This window comes from Octopus bimaculoides, chromosome 10, assembly GCF_001194135.2.
Source record: "Octopus bimaculoides isolate UCB-OBI-ISO-001 chromosome 10, ASM119413v2, whole genome shotgun sequence".
Lineage (NCBI taxonomy): Eukaryota > Metazoa > Mollusca > Cephalopoda > Octopoda > Octopodidae > Octopus > Octopus bimaculoides.
The window spans coordinates 31155593-31162350 of record NC_068990.1 but is presented as its reverse complement, the minus strand read 5'-3'; positions in this window follow the sequence as shown (position 1 = coordinate 31162350).

The following is a 6758-nucleotide window of genomic DNA, read 5'->3' as shown; positions in this document are numbered from 1 at the left end:
TGGTCTGGTTTGAGCACTAATTGTCTGCATCACTTAAATACCCTTTGACATATTTTTATCTATCATATGCACACACACATATATGCGTATACATATATAAACTTATATCTGTCTTCATGTGTGTGTGTGTGCGTATCTTTATAAATGGTATCAGAGATCAATGTATTATACATAAAACAACTTAAAGAGAAATTTAGTCAACATATCTGTGTATTTACTATTATGTCAAATAAAAATGAAAAAAAAAGTTCACTTACTTGTTTCCATCCCACAGCAAATTTATATTCCCAGTCATCATGTTCAGCTTGATAAAAATTACTCCCACAAAACACTGCCATCTAATGAAATAAATATGGATACTGGCCTATACTCAACAGATATTTAGAAATTGTTAAACACAACACATTTTAAACACAAAACTTTTAAAATATACAACACCATACTGTAGGTGGCTAACTGTTTGTGAGGATATCCAGCCTACATGTAGACTATAAAACCTCTAAGATCTATAATGTTTTTCATAGAGTACTATAAGGTTCTGTCCATTCAACTTTGGTCTTTAGTCTTCACATTTATGACCTTCTTTACTACTTCACATACTACACATCTGGTATCACATCTTAATAATACTCTTTCCACTACATCTTAGACATTGCCATAAAACAAGCGATACATTTACAGTTTAAAAGCACAATTCTTCATGAACATATTAATCTTGTTCATTAGATGTTTTTTTTTTAATTAGCCAGAGGTGGGGCAGTGCCTGAAGCTTTTACAATATTTTCTGATTCTAAAGAATTTTTGTCTTTACAATGCAGTTTTGATAATATAATGCATGGGAGGTAATCATGATAGATCTTCAAAAATTATTTGATGTGACTTAGAGGGGTTTTAATTACAAAGCATTCTTGTGTAGAGAGGGTAATATCAAGATGGGCTGTCTCTTTGATATACAGAGATTGGAATTTCTGGGGGTTCTTTCTCTTTTTTTCCACTACTGAAAGAGACGTGGCTGTCATGTTCCCACTGAACTATTTTTTCAAGATCTGTGTTCATTCAAATAGCTTAGATCGGATATAAGGTGTTTAAAACACATATAGATGATGTCAGTGAGAGAAAATTTGAAGTGCAAAGAGAATTATCATCTCCATCAAGCTGTGTTGTTGGAAACAAAGTATCATGGTATTTAATTACATTCTTTTATTTTGAGATGAAATCCTCCCAAAGTTAATATTGATTTTCATCTTTCAAGATACAACAAAATAATTACTCAAATAAGTCCTTAGATCAATACCCACCTATTATTTCTGACCTTGTGCAATGCTAGAAATAGTTATTTTTATTATAATCAAACCCAAATATGTAAATATAAACTGGTGTAGCAAATACTTACCCTTGGAAAATAGTAGGATGAGTAAATTTTAAGACAGATAAAACATACTGTAAAGAAGAAAAATATTCTTTATTAACTACATAGTTCTAGATAAAGATGAAAATGAGAGAAGCTAGAGAAAATTGTTAGGTAATGTGTGATAATAAAACAGTATGTTATTAAGTAAACTAGCAGATAATAAAGAAGTAAATTCACTTAAATATACTTAATTGAAGCCATCAGAATAGTCTGGGGCATAAAAATGAAGTCTATGAGTTAAATTAATACAGACTAGATTAAGAAAGGTTAATATTATAAATGTGATAAGGGCAGTGAGCTGGCAAAAATGTTATCTTCACTGGACAAAATGCTTAGCAGCATTTTTTCCAATTTTACATTCAGAGTTCAAATGCCATCAGGGTCAATTTTGCCTTTCATCTGTTTGGAGTCAATAAAATAAGTAGTAATTGAGCACCAAGGTCAATGTAATTGACTTAACTCCTACCCTCACCCCACCTCAAAATTGCTGGCCTTGTGCCAACATTTGAAACCAATGTTATAAACGAGACAATTACAAATGTAAATTAAAGGTAGTATATATATATTTAATGAACTCTAGCTTTCTATATATTCAGTTTTGTTAGGTGACAAACTTCTTTTTCAATAAAAACAGTTAAAAGATGCCAGAACTCATCTATTACATTGGCTATCCTAAGTCATTAGGTATACATTCTGTTGGAAAATTTTAATTCTTATGGCATATGTCATGTCTATATGAATCTATATGTTACATAGTATAGATAAAATGCTAAAAATAGAATATGGTATAAAACAATGGAAAACTGGATGTCATCCAACCGTGCTCTCAAAGCCACTCACCTGATGACATGTGGATACACAGCTGCTGATGGATCATATTATTTATATAATATTTATGTAAAAGTATGATATGGAAAAATTAGCAACTAACAGCTGTTACCAATCCACAGAAACAATTGTTGTGATTACTGATTAAAGCTTGTTCATTCCATTTTCTTGTTTTGTAAATTTATGTGTGAATCGTTATCATCCATACATACAGGCTTGTCTTTTGCAGGTGCCAGTGCCACATAAAATGCACTCATGCCAGTGTTGTGTAAATACACCTGTGCCACTGGTATATAAAAAGCACCCAACACACAGAAACCCTGCCACAACAGACAGCTGGAGCCTGGCCAGCCCCAAAGCAAGCTGTAGAGCACATACAAGCATGGAAATTTTTTTTTTTTCTACTCTAGGCACAAGGCCCGAAATTTTGGAGGAGGGGGCCAGTCAATTAGATCGATCCCAGTACACAACTGGTACTTAATTTATCGACCCTGAAAGGATGAAAGGCAAAGTCGACCTTGGCAGAATTTGAACTCAGAACGTAATGACAGACAAAATACCGCTAAGCATTTTACATGGTGTGCTAACGACTCTGCCAGCTCGCTGCCTTAATACAAGCATGTATGGTATGAATTTTTGAGATAAATTCTGATGACAAATGGACATAGGATAATGATTATCCAATATATATATATATAAATGTGCTGTGCGTGAGAAGACCGGGCAAGCCAAGTAAGATCGTTGCCAGTGCCCCTGGACTGGTTCTTGTGCGGGTGGCACATGAGATGCACCATTTTGAGCGTGGCCGTTGCCAGTACCGCCTGACTGGCTCTCGTAGGATTTTCGAGCGAGATCGTTGCCAGTGCCCCTGGACTGGCTTGTGCGGGTGGCACATAAAAGACACCATTTCAAGCGTGGCCGTTTTCGTGCGGGTGACACGTAAAAGCACCCACTACACTCTCTGAGTGGTTGGTGTTAAGAAGGGCATCCAGCTGTAGAAACTCTGCCAAATTAGATTGGAGCCTGGTGTTGCCATCCGGTTTCAGCAGTCCTCAGTCAAATCGTCCAACCCATGCTAGCATGGAAAGCGGACGTTAAACGATGATGATGATGATGATGATGATATATATATATATATATATATATATATATACATGCACATACAGAGAGAAAGAGAAATTGAGAAAGGGAAATGACAATACAGTTTTATATTTAATATAGAAATATCCGTCGAATGTAAATAATGTAAATAATGGGAAATGACAAATTTCCACGTAGTGAATTCAAAAACAAAACCACATAATGTGCTTGCTCCTATTTTGTATTTTTCTTCAATCAGAATAAATCTATAAATATTTGAATTTCATGTATATTTTCAAAAGATCTGAGGAGAAAAAGTTCTTACCTTGTTTACATAACAAGTTGCAATGAAAAGTAGACAGAATAGAATGCACTGAAGATATACATTCAGTTGCTTAAATAACATGATTGTATAATTGAAACAAAGCTAAAAGAAAAAAAAAGAAGAATTTTATTTAGGCATAAATAAAATGAATAATGATCAACAAGGAAAAAATTATATGGTATGAATTTTTAAGATAAATTTTGATGACTTTGTGTTGTGTATAGGGATAATTGGCAATCCTCTTCAACACAGGTTTTTAATTAGTTTGTTTAGTAAGCATGCTTAAAGCAGTTCTGATTTTAGATATAGACAAGGGAATATATTGTAAATATAGATAACATGTTATTGATATTGTATAAATATACAATAGCCTTATACTGGGTGCAACTCCTTAACCTAGTGGTTAAGGTGTTGCACTCAGGATTGCCAAATTGTTGGTTCAATTCCCAGACAAGGTAGTGTGTTTTGTTCTTCAGCAAAACATTTCATTTCACATTGTTCTAGTGCTGTGTGGATATTGACATGCCAACCATTAGACCCAACGTTTCCACTGCATGTTGTGAAAGGTGACTAAAAGAGGTTGATTTGCACTTTGACCTCGTAAAACGCTCATAGCAATGGCTATCCAAACGGACCTATGGGTTGAAGAGTTACTACCTGGATGGTACAAAGGTGTCATCTGCCAGAAGCAGGAAATCACCAACAAATGGTGGATGCCTCCATACTACTACTTACACTGATATTGAATCTTTTGCCTAAACAAAATTTTGGCTAGTTATTAATATTTCTACATGTTAAAGCTACCAGTGGCATAGTGGGGGGGGGGGGGCAGCACTGTGAGATAACCAAATGGGCCACTCCCTTTCTTAAATGTAAAATACCTTTGACAACAGCAAAATACACACACATATGATCTGACCAGTCAGTCTAACACACACACACACACACTTGTGCTATGTCTCTGAAAGCAACAGAAATTGCACTGGCCAGTGTTGTGAAATAAAATTGTTTCTGATTTAGGCCCGAGGCCTGCAATATTGAGAAGAGAGAGATAGTCAATATCATTGTCTATCATTGTCCTCAGTAATTTATTGGTACTTTATGTTATTAATCCTGGAGAAATGTAAGCGATGTCGACCTTGATAGGATCTGAACTTGGAAAACAAAGAGCTAGAAGAAATACCACAAGGTATTTTGCCCAAAACTTTTAATGACTCTACTAAACAATTTCTACTACATAGTTGAATAATAATAATAATGATTTCTAATAGAGCCATAAAGCAATCAATTTAGAGTAAGGGAACAGTTATGTCAACCTCAAAAAGATGAAAGGCAAAGTTGAGCCCAATGAGTTTTGAGCCAAAAATGTAAAGGGTGTAAGTAAAAGCTGTAGAGCAATTTGTCAACTACTTTACTAATTCTATTATCAACTATCATTTAATAATAATAGTAATAATAATTATAAAGTGTTTGCTTAAACATCAGTTACTCTCAGACAAACTAACAGTTGGCTGAACATGATCCCATCAGCAATGTTTTTAATCTTTTGACTAAGCATAAGCATATACTAAAGAACACCAACCACTTATAATTAAAATAACAGGCATGTTTTTATGAAGCAAGATGAGAAATGGAAAATTATATTCAACCATTAACATATGAGTCTTCTGTCAGCAGAATTACCAAGCAACTATCAAAATTGTCTAAAGCCAATGGAAGGTACTTCATCTGTATTATTATTGTTCACTAAAAGAGGGCATATATAAGTGATACTACCTTTCTCAATTCATCTCAACAAAATTCCTTTGACTCGGGATTTCCGACACCACAAGTTGAAAAAAATGTATGCTTCTTCTACAGATTATCATTTGCACTAATCACCATTGAAGTTCTCAGTGGAATGGATAAGGTTCTCTTGCTGAAATGTTAATGATGATTCAGGTGAGAAGACATTGCAAAAATTTTAAACAAACACAAAAATTATCATGTTTGCATTAACAAAGTTCTTGCAGTAATTTTGCTGATTTTGCAAACAAAAATAATTACCCTTAAATAAAAAAAATAAAAAAATATATAATAAATCAACTCAGAAAAATGAAAGGCAATGTCAAACTCAGTAAGATTTGAACTAGATAGGTTATTAATACTGCAAGACAGTTTTGCTTGGTGTTTGACTGATAGTTATTTTATTGACTAAGAAGAAAAAACGAAAGATTTGACCACAAAAGATAACTAAATAACTTAAAGCAGTTTACATACCAATCTACAGAATCTACTATCCACTAGTCTCCACCCTCTCCTCTGCTTAATAATAATAATAATAATAATCCTTTCTACTATAGGCACAAGGCCTGAAATTTTGTGGGAGGGGACTAGTTAATTACATCGATTCCAGTGATTCATTGGTACTTAATATATCAAAAGGATGAAAGGCCAAGTTGACCTTGGCGGTATTTGAACTCAGAATGTAATCACAGATAAAATACTGCCAAGCATTTCATCCAGCATGTTAACAATTTTGCCAACTCAACGCCTTGATAATAATAATGATAATAATAATTGTTTCTAATTTATGCACAAGGCTAGCAATGTGGTAGATTACATCAACCTCAGTATGTGACTGGTAATATATTTTATTGACCCCTAAAGTACGAAAGGCAAAGTTGATTTCTGCAGGATTTGAACTCAGAAGTAAAAGAGCTGGAACAAATCCCACCAATTCTTTTGCTAATCTCTTTGCTCATGATAATAAAAGTCACAAAAACATTCATACACATGCGTGTGTGTGTGTGTGAGTGTGCGTTGTATGTATATGTATACATATACATGCAAATATATAAAAACATACACACAAGTAAATGCCTATGCATATACACAGACATAACACATAATTGCATATATTATTGTACATGGCACAGGCATAGTTGTGTGGTAAGAAGATTGCTTCCCAACCACATGGTTCTAAGTTCTTTACCACTGCATGGCACCTTGGGCAAGTGTCTTCTACTGCAGCTTCAGGCCAACCAAAGCCTTGTGAGTGGATTTGGTAGTCAGAAACTGAAAGAACCCTGTTGTGTATATATATATATATATATATATATATATATATATATG